Source organism: Ornithodoros turicata, unplaced genomic scaffold, assembly GCF_037126465.1.
Source record: "Ornithodoros turicata isolate Travis unplaced genomic scaffold, ASM3712646v1 Chromosome11, whole genome shotgun sequence".
Taxonomy (NCBI): Eukaryota; Metazoa; Arthropoda; class Arachnida; order Ixodida; family Argasidae; genus Ornithodoros; species Ornithodoros turicata.
The window spans coordinates 3,310,886-3,331,674 of record NW_026999295.1 but is presented as its reverse complement, the minus strand read 5'-3'; the positions used below and the strand labels follow the sequence as shown (position 1 = coordinate 3,331,674).

Genomic DNA, 20,789 nt, shown 5'->3' with positions numbered 1-20,789 from the left:
ATAAATTCGCGAAGTTCTTCGTTTTTTGTCTTTTCCTTGCGACGACGAGAAACGCAGGAGAATAAACCACACATGGCGTTTTCCACGTATCGGTCAGAATGATGACGCGAGCGCGGTGCGCGCTGCCTTTATAGAGATAAACGCGCGCGCGCGCAAAGAACGGAGAATGAAAGCGAAACTGAAAAGCCACCCGTCGCCGCTAGGAGCGCGCGCGCAGCAGCAGAGAGCCGAAACCGAAAACACCCGCGGCCGGCGCAGGGGGCGCTAGCAGCGCGCGCGCGCGCATGCGCGGACGGGTGGAGCAGAGGGCGCGCGCGCGTCGCCTCTCTCAGTTTCTCTCGGACCGTCGCGGAAGACGGACGTGCGCTCCGCGCGCTCGCTCAGTTGCTGGCTGGATCTCGTAGGGAGCAGACGTATGTTCTCCGCGCTCGCTCAGTTTCTGCCTGGAAGTTGCCGCGGGGGAAAAGGTGAGTGATTTGACGCGCTCCTTTTCTCGTATGTTTGTCGTGTTTAGCGGTGACCGCGCTCGTGTTAAGCCTTTTCTCGCATGTTTAGACTTGTTTTGCGGTGTCCAAGCCTGTTGACGCATGTTTAGCGATGTGTGGTTCCCGCCTTGTGTTAGCTGCGTAGTGTTGGGATTAGGGCTAAGCGATCGCCCCCCGTAAGCCTCTTTCCTCGTATGTTTGCCGTGTTTAGCGGTGACCGCGCTCGTGTTAAGCCTTTTCTCGCATGTTTAGCGATGTGTGGTTCCCGCCTTGTGTTAGCTGCGTAGTGTTGGGCCTAAGCGATCGTCCCCCCGTAAGCCTTTTTCCCGCGATGTGTACTGTTTTCTGTTTTAGCAGTAGCGGTTAGACCTTTTCTCTCGCATGCCTAGACTTGCTTAGCAGTGCTGTCATTTTTACCCGCCGCTAGTATCTTGTTCTGTCTTTCTCGTCTAGAGCTATGATGGTGGCGCCATCTGGTGTGATGCCTTGCAACTAAGTGGCCACCTGTCGTCGATCTCTGCAACTGCTGGGTGCAAACTACCAACATGGCGGACGCTGGTCACTCGGGTGTTGCGGAGCGGCTTCTTCGCCGCGGCATCGTTGATTTTCGAATAAATTGTTTCTCTCTACTCTATTTCTATCTTTTTATTTTATTTTCTGCCTATTTTTTTTTATTTTTTATGACCACGATTATCCGGAAACGCACATCTTGGTCTGGACGCAAGATAGACATTCCCCAATTAGTGTGATGGCTCCCTGGAGGGTGCTGATTAATGTGGGGGGTCCCAATTAGCTCTAATTGCTAATTAATGGCGTCCAGGCCAGATGTGCGTTTCCGGATAAACGTGGTCAGTACTTACTACTCATCATCACTGTCATTATCTCACCAATGTGGTCACACAGCAACTTTTCAAATGCTTTCCTTCAGGAAGAGGTAGAATCGAGAAACCGCACATGAACTGCGCACAACACGCACTTGCGGTAAATGGATTTGGAAGTGGAGTACTGCACTGCCTGCGGGTACTACTACACGACACACTATTAGAAAACGCACTGAGTTGCCCAATTTCTTACGCGTCTGTACTGCCGCCGCTCGTAATATGACGTAAAACGTCGCAGACGAGGGCGGAACAAACGCTCACACCGTTAAGCTGCAACAGTGCCTGTGTGTTATTCTTTGTCCATGTCGCGTTCCGTATCATCATGCCTCAAGTCACCAACCGACACGCATTTCCCTCTTTTTGCCCCCTGCGCTGATGTCGTACAAGAAATCATGCACAGAGACCAGGGAGTACTGTCAGTTTACTCGTCAGCGTTCATGGCATTGCGGGCAGCAGGTTGGTCGGGTACGAGTGAGCTTTAAAAGATATGCGGGCTGATGCGGGTCTCAATTTGTAACGGGGTTGCGTGTCGGGTGCTGATTTGAACCTGCGGGTAAAGGTCGGATGCGTGTCAGAAAATTCTGACCCGTGCAAGACTGTACTTGGAATCCTATCCCGGGATTGACAGCAAAAATCTCGAAATCCCGCGACTGCAAAAATGGCTTGGGACTGACAACCCTACATATAGTCACCTATTTAAAAGGATGAACAAATAAAACTTCTTAATAGGATAAAAACTTTTCTTAGAATGGTAACATAAAGTGCCCCTCCCACTTCCCCCTTTCTTCCCTCTCCTAGAACATGACCTATAACTGTAGTTAGTCTTCCTTCGCTTACAGTTACAAGGATAGTTACACTGTACTTTATTGGGGCTGCATTTTTCCTATGAGCTGTATTCTGGGCATCTGTTAATCGAATGTTTTCTTGTCAAACAAGACATTGAAACAGTACAAGGAGTCGTGCCACCTGTTGGTGGAGAAAGAGGCTCAATGGTAAGACTTTCTTCAGCCTGCACTTCAGAGATGAACCTAATAAATATCATAAGTAAGAAACGGCCCACTTGGTGCTAAAATTTTGTGTTTCTTGGGTATTACTTTGAAGCAGGACAAACATTATTTGGCTTAAGTTGCTTGCTAATTTCCAAAGAAACAGAATACCAGGTCCATGATCATGCAAAGCAATGAAAGAAATGTAAAAACTCAATGGAGTTTTGATGACAGGTATTGATGATGAACTTCAGTTTTTGGGGACATGTGGCATTTCTTGCAAAGAACACCTTGTGCAAAAAATGTTTAGTGTCAAACTGCCAATATATAGTGCAAAAGATACCCCTTTCATTATAACTTTTTTTCTTACGTCTCCAGTTCCAAGCTGGGAATGATGCGTGACTTCCCAAGACTGTTTGGGACAAGGTGTCTTCTTATCAAGACGAGTCTATGTTCATCAAGCAAGTGGCGCTGGCCTTCTGGCCAGCGTCGGTGCTGGCAAACAGGTCTCTCTGCGGTACCTTCTTTCACAAATCCATCACGGATGGACACGTAAACGCAAAACCAACACTCACTCCACAAAAATTGGAGGCACTATATTGTGAGTGTCCTTTTCTGTGCTATTTTTGAATGGCTACATGATTATTTCTCATAATTTGCATGCCATCTACGAAACTGCTATCAGTCTCTGACTGAATCTGGCTACGGAAGTCAAAAGTTGAGATGGCGTTGAGACCTCACCTGGAACCTGCAGGCCTAAATATTTAGAAAAAAAGTGCAAGGCGCATTCCAGGAAATCACATTTCAGAAAGATTGAGACCGTTTTGTGCTTTATTTCCAAGTTTTCCCATTTACTACGCGGGGACGTTCAATCACAACTCGCAGACGGCGGTGGTTCTTCTCCATGGCCACGACCGCTGAAAGCACGTTCGTGATTGGCTACGGCCGTTGAAAACACGATCCTGATTGGCTGACTCTTAATTGTTAGGTCAAGTCGACGAGCGCGCAGGCTTTCAGTATCTAGGTGGTGTTGCTGCTGCGCACCAGATCCCTGCATCGCTCGGAATCTTGCGAATTCACAGAGCGGACAAACTGATAACCCAAGAAGTGGCGGGTCCATGCACTTCCTACAGCCTCACGTCCAAAAGGTTCACGACATCCCTGTACATTTTGTGACTTGAGGTGTAAAAAGAGATGTGCTACTCGACAGCTACACTTTGCATTGTTGTCTCGGCTGCTTCCTTTCATTCAGCGTCGGAGTGTGAAGGCGACGTAAATTGTAATACTATGACATCTACACACGGGAACTTAACTGCATGCTTTGTGTCATTGTGATGCTATGATCTACTCAAGACGGAAACAGTCTTCGATTACACTTTTTCGACTTATTTCACACAAAGTCTTGCGCCCAAGTACATGAATCATTTTATCGTAACTGCTTGCAGCGTTTTACGACTACTGGCTGGGCCGTCCCGACGACGAGTGCACGAAAAAAAAAAAAAAAAACAATGAAGAAAGAAGGTCCGGCATTACCTCTCACAAAACATATCCGACATAAGACGTTTCCAGAAGAGGTTGTATGTGAATGATGATAAATAAAGGTATCTATAATCTTTGCATGCTCAGACTTTGAATCATCAGACTTTTAGCTACAAACTTTTTTCTGCGCATCGTTGCCATATACAGTCTGCGCTTCTGCTGCACAAAGAGGGATCCAGCGCTCCAGAAGGATTTCTGCTGGTCGACTAGTACAGCAGGATTTCTGCTGTTCCACCGCTCCAGCAGGATTTCTGCTGGTCCACCGTTGCAGCAGGATTGCTGCTGGTCCAGGTGCCAAATTACGGGTCTGCTGGTCCATCAGGTTTTGGCCTGCTGGAATTTTTGATAGGGCGGATGTACTTGACATTGGTGAGTATCAGTCATACCTTTTACGATCAGGAATGTGTAGAAGTATGTTCCCTGTGTGAGAAGCGGGAGCTAAAAGTTCACTGCTGTCCACAAAATGTATACACACTTGGTGGTATACATGGCCGACATGACCGATAGTTTCAACAATCCCATGGTTGCCAATGGCCTAACTGCCTGTGAAACAGACTTCGAGGTGATCTCTATTGTCTGCAAAAACGTACTGTTTGTTGCTGCTTACCGCCCACCCTGTGGTAACATCCAGAACTTCCTTACGTATCTCGAACGCCTGTTATCCTATTGCTGCGATAAGAAGCTAACAGCGATTATCAGTGGGGACTTCAATATTGATCTCCTTAACAATACGCTCAGTGCCTCTAAATTCAACGACCACGTTATTGTCACTCCAACTCAAATTGCGAGGACGTCATCTACTTTGCTGGATCTTATAATAACAAAATATGACATATCTACAGCTGTTGCCGGTACAATAACGAATGACATCAGCGATCACTTCCCTGTCTTTATATCGGTAAAAGTACCGGGCTTTTGTTCCAGTAGAATGACCGACGTTTTTAGAGGGAAATGTATTACAGCCGCCGGCCTTGCATTATTTGAGGAGGCATTAAAACAAACGGATTGGAGACCAGTGTTACAGGAAAGTGACCCAGACCATCCCTTGAATACATTTGTGCTGAAATACAAAGTCGCGCATGATATAAGTTTTTCTGTAAAAACTCACATGATCCATAAGAAAGCGCTCAAACCATGGATTCTACCGAATCACTTGCGTAAATTCCGGAAACGGAATAAGCTCTTTGCTCAATTTCTGGAACAGCGCACGGAAGCTAACTGGTTAAAATGCAAATAATTCAACGCTCTAAACAGCGAGTGGCGCGCATGCAAATCAGCCTACACTAATGCCCCGCTGACGTTGGCAAATAAAGCCACGCTTTGGAAGAACTTGAACTCGTTACTGGAGCGAAGTCACAAATCCAACCAGATCATCACTCCATATTGATGACAGAGAATACCATGGTCCGCAACTAGCTACAGCGTTTAATGAGCACTTCATCAAATCCACAGGTACTGGCGACTGTTACCCAGCAGTGTTCTATGACGACGCGCAGACCAGTCCCTTTTCCTCGGACCGACGGGCGTAAACGAGGTGCTGGTCACCATCGTTTCATAAAAAAATAGCACTGCTCTAGACTCACTTGGATTGGACTTGAAGAGCATAAAGCACGTGGCATATGTTATTGCACCCTTGCTCACCTACATTATTAACATAAGTATCCAGCAGAGCAGATTTCCTGCCCAATTGAAAATTGCGAAGGTGATACCCATATTCAAAAAGGGCGATCACAAGAAACTTTCCAACTACAGGCCCATTTTCATCTTGCCCCATTCTTCAGAGGTGATCCAGAAGGTAATCTACAAAAGACTAACGTGCTTCGTTGAAAAGAACAGCATTCTGTCGCCGAGGCAGTACGGCTTTAGACAAAACAAATCAACTGAAGATGTACTTATTCGACATCAAGAGTTTATTCTAAGTAATTTCTAATAAAAAACGCCACCTTAGGTCTCTACATAGACTTTTCCAAGGCGTTTGACACTATTAATCATAGTCTACCCCTTTCCAAGTTAGACCGCTATGGTGTATGCGGCTCCTCCCTTCCCTTTTTTCAGTCTTACCTATCCGGTCGCAGTCAATTCGTTTCGTTAAGTCATTCTGATGTTTCCATCCCGCTCAGACAGGGGTGCCACAGGGAAGCATTCTAAGCATCCTGTTGTTCTTTGTTTACATAAACGATATCACAACACTTTACCCGGAGATAGTACTTTATGCCGACGATGTATCCCTCCTAGTTGCCGGGAAAACACGCGATGATGTTTATCAATCTGCCGACCTCGTGTTAATGGAAATCAGTATCTGGGTCTCTCTGAACCATCTTAAAATCAACATTGATAAAACGGTTGCTAAGCCGTTTGCGCCGCGCGGGCAACGTCTTGATCTTGCCCGGGATCTGTTTCTTGGAGATTCCAAGGTCAGGTTCACAGACGGCACAAAAATCTTGGCCGTCACATTTGACAGTAAGCTATTGTGGTCCGACCATATTTCTGATGTCGCTTCTCAGATTAGTCGGAGACTCGGATCGCTCAACAGATACAAGTCGTCACTCCCAGCATGGTGCAAACGTCTACTTTATCAGGCACTAATTCATTCCCGCCTAACCTATTGTAATCTTGTATGGGGGGTCGGCGTCCAACACGTCTTTGCAAAGGCTATTTACCCTTGAAAAAAAGGGCCCTCCGTTTCATCGATGCGTCGCCTTATGATTCACCCGCACAGTCCCTTTTTCTACACTCTTAGCCCGGTTACTTCTAGTAAAGGTAAAAAAAAGTTGCAATATTGTTACATGAACACTAGATGGGTACAGCGTTACCTCTGCCGAGGTTACCTCTCTAAAAGTAACCAGATGCATCGTGTATTTAGAAGTAACACCGTTCCCGGGGCTCCGGGGCTGCACCCGCCCGTTCCTCGCGTCCGTGCATGAATGCAGCAAATTGCATGCAGGCACACACGAAACACGACACGGGTGACATACCAAAATACAATGACCATGGGCTTTCCTGGGCACGTATTTTATTGTGAATATCAGGAAAACACAACCCAGCATTGGCAACGTAAGATAACGAAGATATCGTTTCTCAATGTGGTGGCATATGTGAGACTATGTATAATGAACACAGCTCCAAAGGGGCTTTGATGTGTTCACAGAATCGCGTAAAATATTGTGTTGTAAATTTCCAGAGGCAGTGTGCATGCATACGGACCTTGTCCTCATTCTTGCTTGTTGCTGTGGGGATGGTGCCGCTTTCCCCACCATCAATATATAAAATGGAATGGGCTATTTTTATTTATCATTCTCACGTTGTTTGGGTACATCATTAATAGCAAAAGCAGACCATAATTGCACGTGTGCAAGCACGAGTAATGAATTCAAAATATATAGATACCTGATATGTTGGAAGACTCGGTGTTCGGTATCGTAGCGTCGCTTGCCGAAAACGAGGGATTTTCCAATGCACGAGCTTCCATATTTGTACATGTAACGGCAGTGATGAAACCAGCCACAGTATATAGTTCACATTGAACTTCCTCAAGGCAAGGTGTAATGCAGCATAATTGTGAGGCCAGCGATACATGAACATAAAAAGAAACGCCCTGAACATGTTCTTCACCACCTAAGGGAAATCAGTCGACATTAGTTTGCATGCCCTTGACATATTCATTACCACCAGCCCACCCGCTCCTCCACTGCCTGACTCATCGGGATGGCGATTTAGGTTGCCTGGTAGATAAATTCATCTGAATGTAATTCAGTAGCAGATGTGATCGATTTCTTATTTTTTAACAGTTTACTGACTAGTCGGTGTTATTGATTGATTGATTGTCTTGACTTTCTTCATTGGTATAATTCGCGAGATGCTATCTAGTATCAGTTGTACTAGCAAACCACTGATAACAACCAATTAAGGCATCAATGTGGGCAACCATTCCGGTCAATCAACCACATCGACCAATCACAGTGGCTCAAGTCATACCGTGCAATCAGTCGACCCATTCACCACGAAGTCAGTGAAATTTACAAAGGCAATCAGCCAGAAAATTACTGAGTCAATTCAACAACCAGCCAGTAAGACGACGAAATAACCTGTCATTGACAACATGATCCTGAACAAGTCAAAATCAAGCCGTATCAAGAAGTAAAGAAAATAGTAATCGCACACACACACACACCTGGGCATAAAGAAACGCAATCATAAAATTACTGTAGTGGTCAATCAGTTGCCTATTCATGAGGAACTCCATATCGCGCATCGTTTCATTAGTGAGTGGACTAGGTTTTAGTTTTCTAGCAATTAGCCCATACACCAAAACCGATTATGTCCGTCAGAAAAAAAAAAAACGAAATGAAAAGTATAACCCCACGATAAGAGAACTAAATACTTCTCAGAACAATGTACCACGAAAGATCCAGTTTCTTTTCATTGTCATTGCTACGACGCACAGACTATAGCGCTTATCACTCTTCTTCAACGCTGAATGGAAACAATTTGCTCGTAGTTAAATTTCATTACACAAAACCCAATGTCAAAATGGCACTATAGGTATCGTATACCTTTCAGCGTATGAAAGATGCTGGGACAAGAAGGTGACACGGAGATATACAAAGTAAAGTCGATGTAGAGAGCAAAGCTGGCAAGAGTAAGCAGAATGCGCCAAGGCAGAGCGTTGACACTGCGACCAACAGCTTACAGCAGACAGCACATCATGTATGACTTGCCATAAGACAGGAACCAACAGCGAATCTACTTAGAACGATCCTGATGAAATACGCACTTACCTATTTCACGTATCCTTTATGTGAAACCGAGCTGTGCGCACACTATTCATATTTTAGATGACGACTGCCGGACTCCACCATGTATTCCTTGCAGTCCTCGCACTCTTTGCATCTGCCTCACGGCACTCTCCAGAAGTCCTTGTTTGTAAACGCCATTTGGAAGCAGTTCACAACACATCTACAACCACGAGCGTGATTTAACTTGATAGCCACAGAGGCGTCACATTTCAAAAGATGCAACCGACAAAACACGAGGACGCGATGTAGTGTTCCTTCTCGTGTGATACTGTAAACTGTTGCCAGATGAGCGACAGAAAGCGATCAAAAGCGGCTGTGATTGTTTGCGAACGCATTACAACGTAGAAGTAACGGACTCCCACTACAAGTAACACGTACAAGTAACCAGGGGAAGATAGGGGTTTTCCCCACAGGTTACCTCTACCTCAGCTCTTTGAGACCCAATTTACTTCTAAAATTCGCAATTTCCTGTGTTACCCCTTCCTTTGAGCCGATGTTACTTCTAAATACACATAAGAACGGCCTAAAAGTAACAATAGAAGTAACTCAGGTAAGAGTGTAATTTAGATAGCCTAATAAAAAAGTACGGGTTAGGGAGCAGACAGCTCGTGGACGCGAGTCCGAAATAACCAAGTAAAACGACTCTATCAAGAAATGATGCTGCACATGATGGATTTTCGACATTTCTAAATTGGTTCATATACGAATCAGATGTGGACCTAAGGGGAGTGGGCATGGCTTGGTCCCCGTAAATTTCTGTCAATAAATAGCGCTTCAATTGACTATAGGTACCGCATGTGTATAGCAGGTTGTCCAATGTCTGAGCCCAATACCCCGAGGAAAAATGCTGGATCCTCTAACGCACAGGGTACACGTAAAGGCCAAAACAAATTATGGGTTTCACTGAATGAAGTGAGCCATGAATAGCATGGCGACGACAAGCATAGCCCCAGTGTTCGGTCGGGGTGCATGCGATTCCGTGTCATGCGGCTTTCTTTATTTTTCTTTTTTAATGTCCATTCGCATGAAGCATACGATTTGTCGGACATCCCTCATAACCTTCATCTTGACTGTCAGCAGGGTTGACTACTCGGAGGAGGCCGACCCTCCATGTGAAAGTTCCGGGGTGGCCAGAGGACCAGAGCTCCCCACGGTCGGCGCCGGATGGTTTGAGACAGTTCACACAGCATTGGGCACAATGCAAATAAAATGGACAGGACGAATAAAAATACAACGTTATGCATTCCAGCTGTCCAATCAGGGGCCTTCCTGCTTGTCTCGCCTTTCAGCGTGACCGGGCTAGCTGTCGTCGACTACTCGTTTTCCGCATGACGCCCAGATATTTCTATTGTGAGCTAACTAAAGCAACGCCGCGTTGATTTAAAAGACGTATGTACACAAAGTCCACTGCGTTGGTACCACTCCAGGCACCATCTCAACGCTAAAATCATCTTTTATTCCGATGCTTGTTCTGTGGTTCTGTGTTCCAAAGAAAGGGATATGTAAGTAACGAGATCAAACAAAGAAACAAACTGCGGATAACCATCGATGCAAAAGCGCGCGAAAACTGGAGTAACATTGACCGCGCGCTCGTCAGAGTCTCTGGAGAGGGCGAGCCTACCGCCAGAGGTCGAGGCATTTTTCGCGGGCTTCGTAGCCGTTTGGCATACAATGTGTCTGCCTCTTTCATTCAGAGAAAGGTGTTGTCGTTACTTTCTGCGACATTCTTCGATTTCAGTGCCACGAGAAATCTTGCTAGGGCTTTGAGAAAGTGTTGGTGGCACCTGTCGTTGTCCCTGCTTGCTACGGGATTCATTTGTGTTTCTGCGGCCAGTACTCACTATGAAAAGGTGTTGTGAACCACGAACAAAGGTAACGGACACATCAACTCACGGTTAAGACAGTAATTTTTGTTCACTACACCTCTTCTGCCACAAAATTATACGTTAGTACGGATAAAATAACGGAATTCCTCGAGAACTTGTTCACATTCACTTACTGCCTCAGAAGTATTGTGGTTTCATTGTGGATGTAATGCTGATAGACGGCTATTAAGTGCTTTGGGATATTGTGTGTTGGTGTGTTTGAATCAATGTATAATGTCAGGCGTCAAGATGTCATTTTGCGTTATGTGAAGCTGTTCTAAAACGTCTTCGAATCAATCCATTATTCGCTAGTGCATTACACCGTTTATTTCTACCACTTTTTAGAAAACATTCTGGTTTTGGTTGTTTCTATGTGAACGTGTGAGTAGTCCGTGTGCATCTGGAATTCATACGGGGAGTGTGCTTCATGCTTATAGCCTCCATCGCTGCTGCGTCATTAAAATACTAACCATCATCATCATGTACTGCATGCAGGGTGTTTCAGTAACTGTGTGAAAAGAAATGAGATGAAGGTACGCTACGGAAAATCCTCCGTTTTTCTACGTTTCTGTGATTAGCAGGTATGTTTCAATACAGCCAGTATGTTTCAACCTACACGCCCTTTTCGTTTTATTTCCGCTATGCGATCAACGACATTTATTCGTAGAGAGCTATTGCCATGTACTATAATTAATTTTCGAACATCTTGCTTGAAAGAAATTTAATTTCTCGAATGTAACTTCGAAATTTTCCAAGGTGATGTAACGTTGTTCGCCAGAAATGGGAAATATTTCATGCCAAATTAACTCCATTTCATTACGAAGTACATTTCCTACTACAATGGTGTTGAAGTTGGTAATACAATGATAACTATAGTGGTAATTTGTCTGTATCTTTACCGAATCTGCCAGTCTCACTCTCTGTCCGACGATTTTGTTCAGCGATTACCATTGTATCAGGTGAAGTCGGGAATAGTCCAGTAGAATGATATAAATGTTAGATGCGCTTTCTGTCTATGAGAAAAAACATTACATTCACTTTACACACGTTCAGTTGACGCGACTGAAGAGATTGGTTAAGATGGATAAAACGAACTCTATGGCGAAAGTTATCTACAGATGAATAATTTCCTGCATATTTTTCCCAGCGTTCCCTCTATTTTTTACACGATTACTAAGAAATCCCTTCGTTGTGAAATGTTAATTCACTGCAGCCATCTGGCATGCTTGCAAGCAAAGCGGTAATTTGAATAGCAGACGCGAAAGTTTTTCAAACGTGAGGTTCAGCGTCGACGGTATTCACGTTGAAGTTGCGTACCTCCCATCGTGAGAACGCACATCAACATAAGAACGACGCGCACAAACAATGTCTTGTTCTTTGTGCTTTCTCGCTCCCAGGCTGGGATTTTTCTTTGCGTAGGTATGATACCAATAGCTCCTTTCTAAGCACTCTATTACTTTTAAGTACTTTGGCACCTACAGAGAAAAGAAACTGAAACTGAAAGAGACACCGTTACACCTTTATGAGACCCAACGATATTTCGCGCGTTTCGCAGAAAATGTAATTTTCGAAAACCCCGGGAGTTGTGATCACGCCGCCGCCGCCGACAAAAACAGAATCCGCGCACATCTCTAATTTTGCTGCGGCGGTAAATTTGAAATTTGGTGGAATGGTGGCATCTCTTGAAGACTCTATAAACGAACTATAACAACTCCGTGACGCCATCTGTCGTAAAACAAATCAAAGTACGTCTCCCCCAAAATTCTATCCTTATTACCGAGCGATATAAACACGTTGAGCCAATGCCCAGTGGTTTAAGGTGCTCTGCTGACAACCAAAAAGACCTAAGTTCGATTCCTAGTTTGTTTCGACCATGACGTTATTATTCAATCAGCGTAATTAACGAAATAAGTGATTATCTGTAATATCGTATCGCTCATCTTATACAGTGACACTACTGATGACCTCACTGATGTGAGGGCGGAGCGGCTGCGGCCTGGATGACGTCATTTTCATTGTTTGGCTGGGATATTAAAGGGACGGAAAACTGAATATAAACCTATCGAAACTTTATGTTCAGCGAAAAGGTTGAACCTTCAAAACTTCAAATACCAAACAACTCCGCTGAAATCGCTGTAGTTTTTCTGTAATCGAATTTTCCATAATTACATGTCCAGGGACCTAGTAGGAAAAAAAGTCTGGGTTAGAGCACTGCACGGGCCTAATTTTCAGGCCCGTGTCGGGCCCGGGCCCGACGTCTTCTATATATTTCCAGCCAGGGCCCTGCCTGAGCCCGACTCCACCGGCCCGGGCCCAGCCCGTACCCGACTGTTTCCATGCTCAGGCCCTGTCCAAGCCCGCCTCTGCTCTATTTGTTCTCGAGGTTCGGAGGCGTATTTGGATTTACTAAAGAGCACAACGCAGCAAGGAAAAGGACGCAGCTAATTGGTGGAGAGTCAGGAGGTACACTCGAACGCAGCAGCGGCTGTGTTTCTTTGCCGGCAAGCCGCTCTGTGCTTGGTGGTTGCTTGCTTGGGAAAGCAGCGCGCAGCGGCGCGTGGGCGTATGTACATTGCGGTTCAAGAGAGACTCATCGCCGCTCTATTGCACATGCTCCGGTGTCAGTTCCTCTTTCTTGAACTCTCACGCGAACGAAATCTATGTCAGAACACCTAACCTAGCCGACCCTCTTGCCGGGCTCTCATAAAAACGAAATATGTCAGAACACTTAACCTAACTGACCCTCGTGCGAGGCCCTCACGAGAACGAAATATGTCCCAACACCTAACCTAACTGACGCTCGTGCAGGACCCCACAGCAATCGTCCCCAAACGTGTGTGAGTGCACGCGTGAGATCCAGACCCATTCACGAAATAAGCATGATCACATGTAAAAAAGTGATAGTTCTCAGATGAGAATACCTGATATTCCATACCCAATGGGGAAAAAAAGTAACGTGAAAATTCAGCTGTCCAGTCTCGTGAAGTGAAATATGTTCGCGTACATGCCCGACCATGTCTGGCGTTGTCAAGTCCGTACCCGGCCCGGGCCCGGTGGCTGAAGCCCGAGCCCGGCCTAGGCCCGCCTAAAAACGCCAAGCCCGGCCCGACCCGGCCCACGGGCCGGCCGGGTAGAGAATGCCGAGAGGTAGAGAATGCGTGTGGAAGGCAGATAGAGAATTGCATCAGAACTAATGAATATTTCGAAATAATGTACCTTGACACCGAAGTATTGCAAGTGTTTTTTACATACATCCGAGAAACCGAAGAGCATGGCGACATACACGGCAGCGCCGTGTGCTGTTTACGAGCTACTTGAACGGCAAACTGGACGGAAAACCCTTATTTCTGCAGGAAATTCCGTTATACCAGCTGTCTTCCATTCACAAGAAGGATATGGGGTGCTTCGAGAACATACAATACAAAGTACCCCACTGGATCTCGATCTGCGTCATGCATGGAATTAGGGATGCTTTCCCATCAGTGCGCAGACTTGTAGAAATGTTGATGTCAGCATATTTTCATTTCGTGCTTGCTGCAAGTTTTTCTCATTGATTTTTCTTTGCTGTCACAGCATATTATAATTACTAGTTTGTTGCTGGAGGGTTAAGTAACCTGTGGGCATAGATGTATTTGTAGATTATACTCGTGTCTGAATTGTATATGTGAGGAGTAAGTAAGATAATTTCCATCAGTGTCATTCAGCTGAACTGTGTACCTTTGTGTACCTTTTGTACCTTTGTGTAACCTTTTAGTATACTTCTTAGTGACCACTTTTCCAAATGTCAATAAATATTTGAACCAAGATTGGGATTTAAAACTTAATTAACTCTGTTTTGCTAAACGGAGTACTTCTACCTGAATCATTATCATGTCACCAACTAACATTTCTAAAGAAGGACTTGAGGACTGACTTCAATTATTATTAACCCTTGATCTGGGTTTAAAGTTAACCATGCACCATTGGTGTGCATAGTACTCAAAAATGGCTAAATAATGTATTGCATAAGTTATCTGTTACTGTAATTGAGATGTACTTTTGTAAAGTACTTTTGACAGCCCTGCAAATTGAAACTGGCTTCAGTGTACACTACAAATGCATCGTAACATTTGATTGAAAATATAAGAGCAGAAGCAACGTTTTTTCCCAACTCAAACTATATCTTTCTTTTTTAGTGTCCAGGGATTTAGGAAACAAAGTAGGACTTCCTGCCCTCTGATGTTTTGATTGTACTTGATAGAGTTGTAAAACCTGCAACAAAATAAACAAGGTATGTATAAACAGTTTTGTCTTTTGCTTTTGAATTTAACAAGCTAGTTATATTTTACCATTTGTTCACTTTTGTATTCTCTGTTGGTGAAAAGATTACAGGAACAATAATGCTGCAGAGCAAACAATGACCTGTCATCTTGATGAAGATGAGAACATTTCTTCAGGCATGCTAAGTGTGACAACAGAAATGTACAATGAAGGATATGTGGATGTTACCACATCGTGCAGTTTCCATCAAAAAGTAGGACTAGGCAAGGTTGTTTGGTAGTTGTTGTCATGTTGATGTGCTATACCGTTATAGCACATCATATAGATGAGGGGCAAACACAGTAGACAGCGTGATTACTGCAAACTCAAGTGAAGATTTATTCAACAGAACAAGAAACCGAAAGCATGAGTAGAGAAAGGCAGTGCCCATGCAGTGTATGGTGAACCACACTATTCTCTGAGAAGGTAGGATCGGAAGAGCAATAAAGAGAAATGACAGTTGCGTCCGAGATAGGGGAAGTCTGCAAATTTAGGACCAATACGATGTGGTAACATTCCATTGCTCACTACCGCGCTGACACAGACTGAACAGTTCCAGTAGTGGGGCTTCAAAGACAATGAACGTTCGCTGTTTCATTGGGCATTCAAGTGTAGAGGATGCATCTCTAGGAAATTAATTAGCGTTCCTTAGTCATAAAGTCATAACTACACCTCAACAGGAAGTATTTTTGTACCCTTCAAACAAGCTAGTAGTGCTCATCGGTTTCTTCTCCTATTGTTGACGTCATACTAATGTTCTGCACCTGTCCAAAGACTCCAAAAAATGTCACAAAGTCTGCAACACGTAATAAATCTAGTGCTTCCATCTGTGGACTTTGCATACCTGCTTTCACCTATTTCTGTCATGTCAACTTGAGTGCCTGGATCACACACACACGAAGCAGTCTTGCGCCACTTCAACACTGGAAGGCCCCTAAAATTAAATTTGCAATGTTGACAATGTTGAGTACGGGACAAGTAGGATAACATAAGTTAAATGGAATACGTCATCGCTATATTATAATTTATACATGTGTGACGCCAGTACGTACAAAGACGTTGTGTTGAACTCGTCACCTCGGTGAATCAAAATCACCGGGTACTGAGCATCAGTGTGCTTTGTTACGTCTTCGCAATTCGCCTTCTATGGCATATTTGTAGTCATCGGCAGCGAAATGAGCTCAGCGCACACGACACGACTGCTACATCTAATAACCGAGTGTTAAGAACCACATTCGTTTTCGCGCACTCTCCTGTTGAATCTTGTGGTAGAAAACGCCCGCCGCCGATGGTGAACGAACATGATTTTTGCATCCCCCAACACCAAAACTACACCGGGCATATGTAGGTCTCTCGAATAATTGACACAACAGCCATGAACATGTCATTCACTTATACTTTCTGCTTCGCGCGACCAACATGACCACCCACGGCGTAAACAATAAACGTGATAACACAGATGGCCTTGCAGATGGCGCGGCGGATCGCAGCTCGTAGGGGCGAAGTAGCTGAATGCTTTATTAACGTAAAAGCTATGGAAGTGAGCGTCATTTTTAAAATGGCGTTTAGCTGTAAGATAATGTGCGTCAACTTTGTATTCTACAAAATTAACTCTCACGTGGTAAGGGTTGACCAATCCCTGGGAGCCCTGGACCCGAAACCAAAGTTACACTTTTTCGCCGTTCGCTGGCTGCACCGTTCATGTTCCGGCAATCTTCAAAATATTTATACGTAAAGAATATGCCGAATTGAGGAGTAATGCTTTCTGTGTCTTATCAAACAACGATGTTGTGCCCGACAGTGGGCAAAAACATGGGGGTTATTTTTCACTTTTAGGTCCCTTTAATCCTTTAATACTACTAGGTCCAGATGGTGTAGAAGAAGATCATGCAAATTAAGTACAACACGAAATCAAGGGGGATGATGACCCATATCCAACTGTAAGAATTATACCCAATAAGAAAACTGACAGAGTTACTCATCATAAAGTGAAGCGGGCTGGTTACGACAATTCACTTATTTATTGGGTTCCAGAACAAGATGTTACCAGGGTCTGAGTTTATGTGTACCTCCTCTCCAATGATCGTGCAAAATTATATTCAACAAATTCTTTTCATTTTCCTTTATTATCAATTTTAATGCAAATACAATGTAGGGATATGCCGAAAAGCGGCAAAGTAGCCGCTTGACTGGGGCATTATCCCGTATGGATGTTGCTGTGGCAGCTGCAACAGTGTACAAATATAGAAGGAGAAAACAAACAAAATACAAGTATAAGAAAAGGTACAAAGAAGCACTGTACACTACATGTTGTGCACTGGTCAAAAATAAGCAAAAACAAATATCAGTGGGTCATGTAATAGCAGCCTCAGGTAGACTGGAGAAAGAATGCTCGCAATGAGGATCGTGAGAGTGTCTGGATATTAATATTTTGCCTATGATAAAATATAAATTAAATGTGCTTAGGAGGGTGTATGATAATGATTGATGACCGTAATTTGTTCGGTATAGTGGCACTGTGGTATAGTGGTTATAGTGGTATAGTGGTATGGTAAAATTGAAATTCTTGCTGCTTTGCTTTGAATGCACCCGTACAACTGAGTGGAAAATATGAAGTTGGATTACAAGATCCTAGTGGAAATCATCTTATTGGATTCCAGCATGGCAATCGCATAATGAAAATTGAATTCCAATACGATTTAAAATATGGGAACCAACATGCCGGTTGTGTTAAAGGGAGACTCCGGGATAATCCGAAACTATTATAATGGACGTGTAAATAAGTTCGATACGTTCTTCCGAAATGAGAAAGCTGGTTTGGCAGTCGGGGACCCGTTAGTTACCAAAAGAGCTGGGAAGCTCAAAACGAAACCGAAACTTCTAAAGGTTCCCTCTCCTATCTCATTTACCATGCGTGACGTCACCGGTAGTCTCATGTGGGCCACCGGCTGTTTTTCGGTCACGCGCTCTGTAACTTCTTCGTGCCACATGGCTGTGCAGTCACCTGCTTCCTCGATTTCGTTCTAAAATATTCGCCAGCGGTAAAAGCAAAACCTACAGAAAGCCGTACACGAGGAATACCAGTGAGGTGAAGCCCAGTGTTGCTGGACTACTTTCCCGTGGAGGAGCGCCTCATCATTGAAATGAAAATATTCATTTTCTAATTATCTGTGCCACTTAAGGATGAGAGATTGTATTCACTGAAATATCGTACGGTACGGATTGATGCCGCACCGTTACCTCAACATGTTTTTGGTGCGGAGTCTCCCTTTAAAGGTGTTATGTTATCTATACAGGAACCAATATTGGTACCAATATGTCAGTTACAGACTATCCTTGACTTTACTGACCAAGAGCGAGGGAGGCTCCGCCTCCAAATGGCGCGCCAATAGGAGGACTCGGAGGCGGAGCGTTGCGGCCTCTGCCCTTGCCTAACAAGTGGCGCACCGGTAGAGCTCGGCTCGGGATATGTGAGCCGCTGTCGTCTGCTTCATACGGTAGAGCTACACCTTGAAGCCTCTGCTCTCGCGTCAGAGAAGGCGCAACATTGGCGCTCGGTACGGGCACGTGTGGTCGCCAGAACTTTGAACCTCGACTTTGAGATTGGCCGGAAACCAAAATTCCGATGACACGGCGATAGCAAACCATAGTGCGTAGTTTTGACGATTATTAAATTTTTGGCCAGTTCGACGTTTATGAAAAAGGAAAGAAATGTTGCTGCTTTTGTTCTGCTCCTCGCACTGAAATAAGTCATTTAAAATAATTGTACTGTGTATTTATTTTTTTTGTGTGTAAGTAGTTACGCAAGTATACTGCGTAGTTTTGACGATTATGCTTCATGGATGTGTCATTACCAAATTTTTGTCGAGTTCGACGTTTCGCTCCGCTCTTATGCGTGAACATTGTCTCAGCTTATGAAAAAGGAAAGAAATATTGCTGCTTTTGTTCTACTGCGCTCTTCTGTTTTTTTTTTCCTTTTTGTAAGTAGTTACGGAAGAAAATAATTGTACTGTGTGTGTGTGTGTCTTTTTTCTTTTGAAAGTAGCTATGGAAGAAACTAATTGTACTGTGTGTGTGTTTCCTTTTTGTAAGGGTTCCGTGACATTTGATCGAACGTGGTTTGGTCGAAAGGCATTTGATCAAACGCCGTTTGATCCAGACGGCAGCGGTCGTTTGATCGATTCTTTTATTCGTTCGCTTGGAGCGTTGATGAAACGAAAAAGAAGAGAACAACAAAAGAAAGCTTCAGTTCTAAATGCTGTTATCCCAAGGAATATGTCACTCTGGGTAATCCGCTTGCCCATAAACACATTCCTCATCCTAATCCATTCGCATCCAGAAGGCTGTCGCGCCATACTAAATTTATACTTATACTTGTATGGTATTTTTGAGCACCTTTTTAAGAGTACAATTCCAATAACCACATATTCAGACAATTCCACTATCATGACTTACTATATAACTGTTTGCCAATATGATTGCCTAACTCTTTGTTCAACTTTCGCCTTTCCCGCCAACGACTTTCTCTTCTTTCGTAACTGTAACGCGAAACCACCTTCCGGCGCGCACTCACTCCCCAAGTGTTTGTTTTGTATATATTTAGTTGAATAAAGTGTAGCCTCCGCAGTGGTACTGGACCATGCTCTGGACCTATACAAGCAGCGTCCTGGGCCACTGCCGGGGGTCGTTGGTTGGATCTCTGGAAACTGTCTCGGCCTGTTGTCACTCTGCCTCTCTAGCACCGCTTCCCGCCTTGTGTGAGTACTTGTATCTTCCCTCGGCTGTGGAAGTCGCGAAAGAGGTAGACTCCCCTTCCGGCTGTGGAGGCTAAGTTTTTCCCGCCTGTGTTGTGTGGAGCTTCGGCTCCCCTTCCGGCTGTGGATGCTTAGGATTTCCCGCCTGTGTGGTGTGGAGCCAGTAGGGTTCGGGGCAGATTAGTTCCCGATAGAGCATTCCTAACCGCGACAAAAGTGGTGGAGGTGCGGGGCAAATCCCTAAACTACCATGAGAGCGACTCCCCAAAACGCGATGAGTGTTCACGCTTTAACGGCGAGTCAGAAACGTAACCGCCGTCGCCGCCTTTTGCAAGCAACACGCCCAAAACCCGCACAACCGATTCGTCTCCCGTCCAAAACATCTGAAGAAGAACGCGGGAACAAAATAGATCATCATTTCAACCGCCTATTCGAACTCGCAGAAGAACTAATCAAAACTCATGCCCAGCAAGAAAAGTAAACAAGCGCCCAATATAATGGCAACCCCATCAGCACGACCGGCCGTGGGAGCACCCACCTTTAAGGAGGTCCCGATGGGAGCGTATCCGAGTGGCTGACCTGGTACGAACACGTTGCGGGGATCAACGGGTGGGATCACGAAGCAAAAGTTAAGTGCCTATACCTCGCACTCGACGGCGACGCACGGAAGTGGTATACCACCAAGATGCTAACGGGAGCACAGCTCACCTGGGAACAGTGGAAACACGAACTCACGCAGAACTTCGGTGGGCGGCAAACGACGGAATTATTCCACTTACACCTGTGCGGCCGCACACACCGTCCACTGGAGACACCGGAGCAGTATTTCTACGACGTGCTTCAGCTCTGTGCTCGGGTGGACCCACAAATGACTGAGGCGTGCAAACTGCGGCACCTCATGAAGGGACTGCGCCCAGAAGATATGCAGAAAATGCTCCTCGTCAATCCATCGACGTGCGCCGATTTTCTGCACACTTTGCAACGCATCAGCCAAGCAAACATCATGTCTCTCTCAGCGACGCATTTTCCACAGGGGTTGCAGCAGCTCGGCCTCGCTCAAGCGACAGTCAACGCAGGGTCGTCGCCACCACCATCCACCGTTCCCCATTCCACACTGCTCCACAGCGCCTTCGTGGAATCCGCACCAAGCGGCTCAAACCATCAACGCCCGCAACCACAAGATG

At 45.0% G+C, this 20,789-nt stretch overlaps 1 long non-coding RNA gene across 1 annotated transcript; it reads left to right on the top strand.

Moving 5' to 3' along the window:
- Positions 1–298: 298 nt before the first annotated feature.
- On the top strand, positions 299–1,119 carry LOC135371424 (uncharacterized). The gene is made up of 2 exons (XR_010415608.1): positions 299–467; positions 939–1,119. It is a non-coding gene; the product is annotated as an uncharacterized LOC135371424 (long non-coding RNA).
- The last annotated feature ends 19,670 nt before the right edge of the window (positions 1,120–20,789 follow it).